At 36.5% G+C, this 12,744-nt stretch overlaps 1 protein-coding gene across 3 annotated transcripts in view; it reads left to right on the top strand.

The window, feature by feature from the left end:
* LOC123865734 (KH domain-containing, RNA-binding, signal transduction-associated protein 2-like) overlaps window positions 1–12,744 on the top strand; it is a 257,457-nt gene that overhangs the window by 10,706 nt on the left and 234,007 nt on the right. The gene's annotated exons all lie outside the window — the stretch shown is intronic.

The following is a 12,744-nucleotide window of genomic DNA, read 5'->3' as shown; positions in this document are numbered from 1 at the left end:
AGCAGAGTTAATTAGAATACACTAGAATATAACGATGTCCGTGTCCCACTTTCATTATAATTTCCGCGGCACTTGTTTTGACGGACTTAATTGCGTTATGCTAACCGTGAACATGTTTGTTTAGATTTTCCTGAAAACGAGTATGTTTTGTCTCTATGTATGGAATATAATATTTGTGTTGTTATTTCAATGAGATATTATAATGACGTTTAGAATCTGCTTTCCGGAGGTGTTAGAGTCTTGACATAATATCATTAGTAACACATGAAAGGAATAAATTCATTTCAGTCATTTCAAATTTATTTCATTTTAATTATCACCATTACATCAATTAATTTTTATCTTAGAAATTCAGCAATGGACAATCAAAGAGTGTCCAATATGACTTTGATTTAATTTGATAATAATAATTTATAATGTTATTTTTTCTGTGTTTCTGTTATTTTTCTGTTGTTTCTGTTATTTTTTCTGTGTTTCTGTTATTTTTTCTGTTGTTTCTGTTATTTTTTCTGTGTTTCTGTTATTTTTTCTGTTGTTTTTGTTATTTTATTATTTGTTGTTTAAAAATAGGATAAAATGGGAAAAATAAATAAACGAGAGAAATTTTTTTATAAAACTGTTCTTTGTCACTTTAAATTCATTACAAGATGATGCGTGATTTTGTCCGCGTATAAAGTTGTTTAAAAATCCCATGGGGACTTTAGTTTTTCGGGACCAAAAACTCATGTTCTTCTACGGGATGTAAGCTTTCTTAGACTTAATCTCTTTACCAAATTTCGTCAATTATAATATTGGCATGGATACTATGGATTGTGAACTGAAAGTGATGAAATATCTATATTTAATTGAAAATTATCGATCAAACCGAAACTTTGAAGATTTCACCAAATCATTTTATAGCTTCCCCTTAGCGACGTTCGGGTGCCATTTTGCTTGGGGTAATTACAACCAGCAAGGGTTGGACATTTCCTCTTGAAATAATTAATTTATGAAGGAGACAAGTTTAATTTCCTGATCCATAAATCCTGTGAAATTCGCATTTAGTATTTTTAAACGTTAGCTTGTTAAAATCTTGTTTCCTAGTTACGAACTCTTGAATCAAACTGTTAAGTGTACCTGATGACAAGTTAGGGTCTTTACGCACTACATCCAATCCGAATCTGAGAATTCCCGATGCGAAGTAGCCGTAGTACTATTTGTATGCGGGCTTTTTATTATACCATTACAAGGTTGACTGCGATATCGCCTGGTGTTAAGTGATGATACAGTCTAAGACGGAAACGGGTCAACTTGTAATGGTTATGGCAGCTTTATTAACGCATAGCCCCTATTGGATTCTACGCGGCATCGTGCCGGTACGTTAAATCGCTTCGCGGCATTGGCGGTAGGGTGGGAACTAGCCATGGCCGAAGCCTCTCAGCAGAGTAGAGCAGAGTTAATTTAGAAATTATAAATTCCCAAATTCTCTCTGTCGTAAATTGAACCTGGAACCTTCCACTTATATAACCATAGCGTGCACCACTGCCAGGGAGATTGTCAAATTGTGCATGAGAGTTTGCGCACTAAGTAGAACCAAATTTCGTTTTTCTGCCCATTAATATTAAAATAAACTTCACTGAATACTTCATTAACCTCTTGGGGAAATTCCGTCAACTTCAAAAATTCGACGAGGCAATACATGCCTACCTACCCTTGAATCATAAATTAATAATTTGCATACGGCGCGCCGTAGCTGCGTAGGCAGGCGTAGCCTACTACGTAGCAGAGCCGTCTACGGCGTAGGCGGAGGCCAATCATTGCTAAATTCACTCTGGCTAAGGTGCCAGTAGTAAAATAATGAGCCTTGACATACGGACAGAACGACCACGAAATGATCATAATATTGAGGTTATTTTTATGGTTTAGAGGTATCTCCAGAGAAAAAAGGAACCCTTATAGGAATAGGCCTAACCTATAGGGTACTTCCCATAGACCTAAAAAAATTTGGTAGTGTAGCAATATCTTATAGGACAAGTAAAAGAAAAATGCGTAAACCGTGAATTTGTCGTTAAGTACTACATCTAAAAAAAAAGTGTTATTTCTTGTATAGTGGTACGGAACCCTTCGTGTGTGAGTCTGACTCGCATTTGACCGATTTTTTTTCCATAACAAGGTAAAGTCCACAAAGGCTATTATAGGTTAACTTTTTATATAAAACCTGTTTATCATGATCGAGCGCGCTTAATTTTAATGCATCGAAAAATCGAAAAGTTCCTGCTTTATGAATTTTAAGCCCATACTTTGAGGAGAGCTAGGAAAACTCAATAATAAAGCTATCAAAATCCAAGTGATCGTTAATCCCCCATCGCTGCCATTAAGTGGAGTGGGCGAATTAATTATCGATTTTAATTAAAACTTTCGTCGAAAATAAACGATGCGTATTCGAAACTTTCCATGTTTGAACGAACGCTTCTGGGATAATATCGGGATCCGGCTCCCAATAATTGTAATAATTCATACCTACGTTAGGCGTTTTTATTTGATTTTATTGAAAAGGGTACACAAAACAGGTTATAACCATTGAGATAAAAGCCGCGCTTCAGCGCCGCGCCGCCCTGCTCAGTCTGTGGGTGTTGTGTCTTAGAGTGCATCTACATTTAATCACCACATATACACTGACAGTATAAATAACGCATATAAAATAAAATGACTCATATGCGATGACATATCGAAATATATTTCGATATGTTATCGCATATATTTGAATTAATCATTTGATCAATTCGCTTAACTTTTACTGTTGTGTTTTTGATTAGAATCTTTACAATAAAAACTTCCATACATTATCCATACATTATAATACCCATTAACTAAAATTAATAATCACATTTTATAATATTTTTATGACTAAGACTGCACAAAATTTTCATGCGATAGTTAAAATAATAATATTATAATTATTCGTTAGCTCATACATTTCATGCAACAATGTATTTTGAACTAGAGTATGTACGTAATAAAAAGTTAATAGTCCAAACTTAGCGGTGGTATGAGCAACCATAAATTATTTTATTGGGAATTTACTTCATTTGGCGGTTTAATATGCAAAACTATGTTGCTTTATTATTTAATATATTATAAAGGAGAAAGTTTGTATGTGTGTGTGTGTGTGTGTGTGTATGTTTGTTACTCCTTCACGCAAAAACTACTGGACGGATTGGGCTGAAATTTAGAATAGAGATAGATTATACCCTGGATTAGCACATAGGCTACTTTTTATCCCGGAAAATCAAAGAGTTTCCACGGGAATTTTAAAAAACCTACATTCATGCGAACGAAGTCGTGGGGATCAGCTAGTTATTTATACATCGCCTACAAGTCTAGTGAGCCAAAAGTTCTCCAGACTGGTTGTTAGGCCACGGATACACTTGTAAGTTTTACCCACGTAAGTAGCTTACGTGATTGACTTACGACTTACTAATGTAAACATTATTATAAGTACATTTACATTAAGTAAGTTACTAATATGAGTAAAACTTACAGCGTAATCGGGGCCTTAGATGAGCCAATAATAAAATATGTGCTCAAAACTCGGAAAACTCCAAGATAGATACTTCCAGATCTCACTAGCCCGTAATAAATAATACTATAGCTGATCTATCCACGGAGAGAAGTTAGTATAGGGCTCTCTCTATTACGTAATCCCTCATTAATAACAAAGACAAAAACTCAGTGGGTGTTAACCATTTTGAGTGGCTAACCAATCACAAATGAAACTTTATTTTGCGTACTATTCTATCAAAGCATACAGATGGACAGACTTTGTTACTATCCAGAGAAAAGATGTCTTTATCTCGCTCATCATTAAATAAGCGTGAGTTGATGTACAATTTTTAATCCCCGACTCAAAAATAGGGGTGTTATAAGTTTGACGTGTGTATCTGTGTATCTGTCTGTAGCATCGTAGCTCCTAAACTAAGGAACCAATTTTAATTTAGTTTCTTTTGTTTGAAAGGTGGCTTGATCGAGGTGTTAGCTATAATCCAAGAAAATCGGTTCAGTCGTTTAAAAGTTATCAGCTCTTTTCTAGTTACATTAACCTTCACTTATCGGGGGGTTATAAATTTTTAATTTACACTTGTTAAAGCTAAGTTCAAAGTGGTAAAATTTTGTTTGAATTTTAAGCAATACCGTTATAATATAGCACCGTCTGGAACGTTATGGCCATTGATGTCGGAGGAATATAGAAGCGATAACATTATTACAATTGTAATTTATTTGGATGTCCCTTTGTTTAGTGTAATTGATGTCTCTTTCAGCCAAGTTTCAAAGGAAAGTAATGTTTGGATCGGGAAAAATATAGTCCTTTATTCAGAGTTCTTTTGGAGATAAGAATTTTTATTTAAATTGATGGCAGATTTGAGCTGTATTTTACACCATGATTGAATGTGAATATAGTACTATAGTAGGTACTATCACACTAATATTATAAAGGCGAAAGTTTGTGTATGTGTGTGTGTGTGTGTGTGTATGTTTGTTACTCCTTCACGCAAAACTACTAGACAGATTAAGAGGGGAGAGGAAGGAGACGGGAGATAGATAATATCCTGGATTAGCACATATGCTACTTTTTATCCCGGAAAATCAAAGAGTTCCCACGGGATTTCGAAAAACCTAAATCCACGCGGACGAAGTCGCGGGCATTGGCTAGTAGTAACTATAAATCATCATCATCATCACCACCATTATCGTGAATCGATTGACGTCCAGAGCTGGCCATTGGTCTCTTGTATGGACTTCTACACGCCACAGTCTAGCGCTGCGCCGCCTGAATCCAGCGGCTTCCTTTGATGTCGTCTAATCACATTATTGGGGGTCTGCTAACGATGCGTTTTTCAATGCGATGTCGTCATTCTAGCGCCTTAGGACCTCATAAACTAACTATTGGTAATATAGTACTATTATAGTAGTTAAAAACTAGAGCGAATCTTCGTCAGATCCTTACTTCATAACAATTTTTTTATCAAAATATAAAAAAAAAATCATCAAATGCGTTAACCCAATGATAAATAATGGAAAAAGTGGAGGATAATATTTTGTGTTAGAATCGAAAAAAGCACATTTAGAAATGTATTGAATTGAAGAGTTCTTTTTTTTAAATACATTTCTATTTAAAAGATTGAAGAAAAAAGTACCCAATCTTTGCTGTCGTAGTGTTTAAATGCACCTTTGGATAAAACAACACTTACAAGCATGCTTCAAAATATGGCGGTCCGATATAACTGTATAGAAATCAATGAACGAAGGTAAAAATGAATTAATTATTGTTTATTCTGTCCTCAAATTGATTTACAACGCGGAAACGCAAACGTGCCCTAAATGTTGATTAATGTTTACCAGTTACCAGTTTAATTGCATTCGGACACATTATGCCGGCGCTGCTCTCTGGATTACTGGTAGACGGACATACAGATTAATACATACATGGTTGTATGTAGGTGTGTCTATGGAAAGCCGCGATAGCCCAGTGGTTAAAGTGTCTGCCTCCTTTTCAGGAGGTCGGGGGATCCATCCCAGACTCTCACCTTTAACTTTTCGCGAGTTATATGCGTTTTTAACAATCAAAATATAAGGTATATAAAATCCTTAGTTTAAGATGCAGCAATTATAATTGAGACAACCATTAAAGGTTAATATATTTTAAATGACCAATGTAAGAAATTTAGAGTTATTTTGTGCCAATATTAAAAAATGCCACTACAGACTAGGTCTAATTGGTTTCTACCATCTGACTGGAATGCTAAGTAACTCGGCATTACAGCTTAGAACGAACAGACGTCTAATATTGCGAACTTCAAACGAAACTGAAACTAATTAGACCTTGTCCAGAAGAGACGAATTCGACGCAAATTGTTTTGCGCGAATTCATACACGCGTCGACGAGATACCTACTGAGGCGCTTTTCAGTTTGACAGATAAAATCGAAGGCAAGGGCGTACGATGTAGTCGAAGACGACCAATTAGAATAGCAAATTTCATACAGTAGTGCGGGTCTTCTCCGTTTGGTCGGAACGGCCAAGCGGGGGTACGGGCAACATTGTACCCTGGTGGTGATCTTTTAGCCGGGATTTCACCGGCTAGGGCCCGCCATCTTGGCTTACGGCCCTAGTGGGCTTCTTTGTATATCCGGTGTTGTTAGTCCGGGATTGGTCTGAAATTTCATACACAACTGTCAAAAATGCGTTTCCTACATCCGTCACAACCGCTCGTATAGCGCTAGTGTCGCAAAGGCGAGTCGAACACAATTAGTAGAATAGCAAATGTGCTACATCTAAGGTAACATCCTGAGTGCAACCAATGTAAATATTATTTTACACTAGAGAATCACACAGCTGGGCGCCAATACATCGCATTCATTGAATCCAACAGCTCCTTGCAACTCGATTGATGTGGTCTGTCTCTCTACTTCATGGGGGGTCTTCCAATGCAGCGCTTTCCGGTATGAGGTTACCATTCTAGTACCTTAGGATTCCAAAGGATTAGGGTTTTCGAACGAATCCACAACTTCGCAATCCATTTAGCTATGTCGGGTACTCTAATTCTACGGATCTCCTCATTTTTGATTTGATCACGTAGGGCAACTTTAAGCATAGCTCTGTCCATCGGCCGATGAGTGAAACTGAGCTTTCTTATGAGGCTTTAAGAAAAAGAAAGAAAGAAAGAAAACTTATATATTCATACTAGCTGATGCCCGCAGCTTCGCCCGCGTGGATTGGTCAGATCCCCTGCAGCATCAGGATTGAGGAGTTGGACTCCAAATTTTTTATGAAACAATGTCGCCAAGTTCCTCTGTCGATTAAAAAAAAAATACGCAAATCGGTTCAGAAATCTCGGAGATTTCGCTGTACATAGGTTGAAAAACACAACTCCCTTTTTGTAAGTCGGTTAAAAAAGTAGCCTATGTTACTCCCTGGTCAATCCTCTACTTGTCTGTGAAAACCCCGTCAAAATCGGTTCAGCCGTTCCGAAGATTAGCCTTTTCAAACAGACAGACAGACAGACAGACAGACAGACAGACAGACAAAAATTTTAAAAACGTGTGATTCAGTTAAGGTATCGTTCAAATAACCATATGAGCTTAATATGAGGTAGTTATTTCGAAATTACAGACAGACACTCCAATTTTATTTATTAGTATAGATACCTACTAAGCAAATGGCCTCGCTTTCTTAAGCGAACCCCTTTTTGATGTCTCGTACATCGCTTGTAGTCTTGTAGTCCGCAGGTTACCGAGAGCACTTCAGTGAAATCAGGTATATCAAAAGACGATTTTTTCCTACAAAGAGAAGAAAATAAAAGAACCCCTACACACCATTAATTGAACAACGTAAACTAATAAGTACCACGGCTCCAAGAAGCATATTAACTGTGTTATTAAGTTTGTTCACGCAAAATTTAATAAAAGTGTGGACTGATATTGCTAGCAACCAACCCGGCTGCAGGCAATAACCCCAGCGACATTTGTAATAGGTCAGCCCTTAATTGGTTAGTACGACCACGTAAAATTTTTAAAAACCTCGTAGGATCCCAGGCTTTGTTTTACCGGGATAAAAAATGCTCTGAGCAGTTTTTTTTTATAGTGTTCTGATTGGCTGCGAGAGTCCGCCAGCTAAAATTGATGGATATTTATTTCTTCAAAGGATATTATCCATGTTAGTTTTAATGTTGTATAGATATCAATTTATACCTCAATACGAAAGTGCGTCTGTCTGTATGCTAGCTTTCAAGGCTCATCCAAAGCGAATTTGACGAAATTTCGGGGATAGACATACTTTTTGTCCCAGAAAATCAAAAAGTTACGATTTTCAAAAAACCTTGACCCTCGTGGATAATAGAGAGATAGCTTGCTTCCTGAGACAGACATAGGCTAGTTTTTACTCCGAATAATCAAAGAGTTCCTTCGGGATTTTAAATAACTCTACATCCACGCGGATGAAGTCACGGACATCATCTAACAGATGATAAACTACTGATAACTACTGATCACTACATAGATGATGATGACTACACAGTAGATATAGTTCCTATTTCAACTGACATTCAACATGAAACATACCTTTTTAGGGTTGACGATTCAAAAGAACTTGTAAAAGTCTAATTGAATAAAAATATTTTGAATTTGAATTTGAATTCAAAAGTAAAAACGGAACCCTTATAGGATCACTTTGTTGTTTGTCTTTTTGTCCTTGTTTTTTTTTAAGCATAAAAGTTTTTGAGTTATCATGCTTAGTGTTCAAAAAAATACTTGAGTACGGAACCCTCAGTGCCCGATTCTGCCTCGCACTTGGCCGCTTTTTTTAATCGCTGGGATATGCTTTTACGCATCTCGCCAAGGAAGCAGCGGAGATACCACGCTGCTTCCGTGCGTATGTGGGACCCACTGTGAGACCAGAATACCCACTACAATCCAGCGGAGCCGTCTGCGTCATTACCTAGGTCAGCTGTTATTGGTTTTCAGAGGTAGCTACAACGTAGTTTGTCTGCTCTTTTTGCCTGCCCGCGCCGCGCCGGCCTAATTGGTTCGAGCGCCGTTTGAAGCCGCCTATATTAGACATGACCATAGCTGTGACTGTGTGCATTTATTAATCTTCTCATGCACAGATAGAAGCTTTCGATCTGAATTCGTGGTTTGCGTGTTACGGTAATCTAAAAATTTCTGTACAAAATTTTTACTCTTTTGATTTCGCCCTAATTCTAAATTGCTTAGCCGTGAGTTGATGTTTTTAATTTCTAGGTTAAGTTTATTAATGTAATATTCATCATTTAAATTTATTAAATAAAAAAATTAAAGCTTGGAACGTCTAGGGTGCTCCAGTACCCTAACGTGGGAAAATCAGTTATCTAAAACACTATAGGATTCTGTGTTTCTAGGGATATATGATATTTTTTGCATATAAAAATGCAATAATAATAATACTTATATCAAATTGTTTTTACTGTATGTACCCATCGATCGAATTTGTGCAACTTCCTCGGAGGTTGGCAATCATTAAGGCTAATTGGATTTTGTTCACCGCTGCCATAAACAGTGACCTTAGTGCTCATGTTGTACCACATGCGCAGGTTTTTAAGCCAGGATGTTCGTCTACAGCCAGGTCTGCCTTTTATCTTGCCTTGTATTATAAGTTGTAGCAGGTCATATACTTATATGGCAGTATACCCATCGATACATATTCGTAATATTATGTACCCTTATCAGCCTTTTTCATGATACTGCACGTACGGCCGTTCACAAATAAATGGCATTCCTTGTTAACTCGTTTTTCATGTTGACAGCGACCATTTGTTCCCGATTTTAAAATCTCCACGTCATTGCAGCTGATTTTAGGGTTCCTTAGTAATAGGACGAGAAATATTTTATTCATCCATTTAAAAAAAACCGACCAAGTGCGAGTCGGACTCACACACGAAGGGTTTTGTACCATCTTACAAGATATTTTAACATTTGTATGTGCAACACTGCAAATTTAGATAATGATAAGTACCCTATAGGTTTTCTTGACAAACACGACAGATGGACAGACATGCAGACAACAAAGTGATCCTATGAGAGTTCTTTTTTCCTTTTGAGGTACGGAACACTAAAAATATTCATTCACTAGATGATGGCCGGAATTTCGTGCGCGTGGATTAAGATTTTTTAACGATGAAGGGAAACATGAGGAAGGGATGTTTTCAAAGGTGTGTAAAGTCTGCCAATATGCACTTGGCCAGTATAAAACCTAAATCCTTCTTATTCTAAGAGGAGACTCGTGTTTGATAGTGGGCCGGCGGTTGGTTGAAATGACAAATGATAATTGTATGTGCTTCTCACGGTTTTTGCAGCCATACGCTATACTATCCTGTTCGAAGAGAGAATAGGTAAGAATCGACGATTTTGATGTCGGTTAAAAATGTTTTCTTAGAAACTATTAAAACAGTGCAGTTTCTTAATCCATTGACAGCAAATTTCATTGGAATTTTGTAAGCCTTAATTGTTACAAAAAATGTTATAAGTACAAAAACTTCCCTCAGGTGTCTCATCGGACTTTCTAAAAACAGCAAACTTTTTAATTGGATTATGAACCCAATTAAAAAGCTCTTAGTCACCGCCGTAAATCTTTACTCGAGATGAATTATTTAAAAAAATGCGTTTTTTGAAAAAAAAAAATGTCAAGTGCGAGTCGGACTCGCACACAAAGAGTTCCGTACTATCGTACAAGATATACCTAACACCTAAATGTACTCTAACTCTGTAAGTTAAAAACGGTCTGCGCCATCTATAGGCGATTTAGTGAATTAAATTTTTCGTGAACAATTTTTGTTTGTGTGATATAAACGCAAATTCACGGTTTTCGGATTTTTTCCTTTACTTGTACTATAAAACCTACCTACCTGCCTTTCATGATTCTCGGTCAACGAGAACTACCCTATAGGTTTTCTCGACAAACAAGGCAGACGGGCAGACAGACAGACAGACAACAAATTCATTCTATAAGGGTTCTGTTCTTCCTTTTGAGATACGGAACCCTAAAAAAGAATCTAATAAGAAAATAAAAGTTGTATGGAACTTTCACCGAGTTGGTCGGCAACTTGAATCTATAACGTTTTACAAAGTGGAACACTATCTGATGTAAGTTTCGCGAAGAATATTGCGTTTGCCACAGCTTAGAAGCGACAGCGTTTCCTATTATATTTTAAAGTCTCTCTAGCGAATATCTTCAAGGAATTTCTCATTACGCAGTATTGGAAAAGAGCTTTACACCTCTTTTTTCTATTTATATCTACTTATTTGATGTTATTTCATTCACTTATAAATGGATGAAGTGATCAAACTTGTAAAGTTACTTTTGGAGATTTCTTATAGATATATTCATATTGGTTAGCGAAATAAAAAATCAAGGGATTGAAGATATTTCGAATATTTTGATATAATTGATTCAAAATTCCAAAACATAACATTCAGAAGAAGTGATTTAGCACTCTTCTTGTAATGTTATGATTTATTTGACATTACTTTTTTTTTTTTGATTGCAAATTTAGTTTAATAGGATTTTAATACTTGAAAATATTCAGTGCCTTAAAGTAAAAGCCGCACCTATATAAAATTAGAATTAGACCACTATGTAACCCAATTTTGCAAAAAAATGACTGATTGATCATAATAATATCTGCTAACCTGTATAGAGCCAAATTGTGACTCTGATTCATAGCAAAAGTCTATAACTTGCGCCAACTCCCTCTACAGCAAAACGTGATGTGCCTATGATATTACTATTTTCAGAGCGCCGTCCGTTAATGCAGTTTTATTACTTGATCACACTACTTTTGACCGGAAGGTCGGGTTTGGAGCAATTTAGAAGTTAGCAACTTTGTGTGAGAGGTGGACGAAGTTTCAAAGTAAATATTGGAACGGAAAATGTTATTAGGTGATGCACGACCTCACTATTACGTGATGGACTAGAGTTGGGAGGTGTAAAAACAAGGGTCTGACTTGTGCAGGTACAAAACTTTCTACTTCTAAGTTCACAACAACTTCTAAGTTGGTGTAAAGTTAACTTTAAGGCGGGCTTTACACATCCGTAACCGCATTCGGAATTCAAAAATTAGATCCAATTCTTGCAGAACGCTCACAATTGAATACTATTTTATAGTATATCACACAGATTACATGTTCCTAATATTTTAGTTGAGTTTTATCAATATTTATCAATTATCAATAATAATTTTCTTTTTTATTATTGAATTTTGAGCAGCATATTATTTACTATGCAAGAACCACAAAACTACTATCCATACTAATATTATCAATGCGAAAGTGTGTCTGTCTGTCTGCTACCTTTTCACGGTCCATCAGTTCAACCAATTTTGATGGGTAGTGAGTTAGCTTCCATCCCAAAAATGGACATGGGCTACTTTTTATCCCGGAAAATCAAAGAGTTTCCACGGGATTCATAAAAGCCCATCTATTTAACCGATTTATGTGGTACAGAGGTAGCTTGCATTCTGGAAATTGACATTAGCGACTGGAAAATCCTGGAAAATCAAAGAGTTCCCACAGGATTTACAAAAACTAAATCCCCGCAGATGAAGTCGCGGGCATCATCTTGTTTCTAATATAATATGGTATGAGGAAATCGCAGGCGACTAGTGACGCTAACATTAACGCTGATTCAATAGATGCAGAACAAACGGTTTGGTTGAGTAACGACTATTACTTCCGGCCCAGTGACTTGGTTTAGTGGAAAATGGAAATGTATTTAGGAGAAATAATTGTTTGGTGCAAAATAATATAGTCATATTCCATTTCTCTTTCTTTCTTACTTTTAATACCTATTCCTGACATAAAACAGACTAATGAACAGTCATTTTTATCACACTAATATTATAAAGGCGAAAGTTTGTATGTGTGTGTGTGTATGTTTGTTACTCCTTCACGCAAAAACTACTGGACGGATTGGGCTGAAATTTAGAATGGAGATATATTATACCCTGGATTAGTACATAGGCTACTTTTTATCCCGGAAAATCAGAGAATTCCCACGGGATTTCGAAAAACCTAAATCCACGCGGACGAAGTCGCGGGCGTCAGCTAGTAATCTAATAATACCAGAGGAAAAAGATCTGCCTTCGTCATGTCACCAATGGATATCCACTGAACTTCTCGTGGAACCTTTCGTGTGAGAGTTTGATTCTTACTCGACTTGAAAAGAAATTATGAAAGTA

This window comes from Maniola jurtina, chromosome 5 (genome assembly GCF_905333055.1).
Source record: "Maniola jurtina chromosome 5, ilManJurt1.1, whole genome shotgun sequence".
In the NCBI taxonomy this organism is placed as follows: domain Eukaryota; kingdom Metazoa; phylum Arthropoda; class Insecta; order Lepidoptera; family Nymphalidae; genus Maniola; species Maniola jurtina.
The sequence above is the reverse complement of the archived record's forward strand: the minus strand, read 5'-3'. Positions and strand labels throughout refer to the sequence as shown.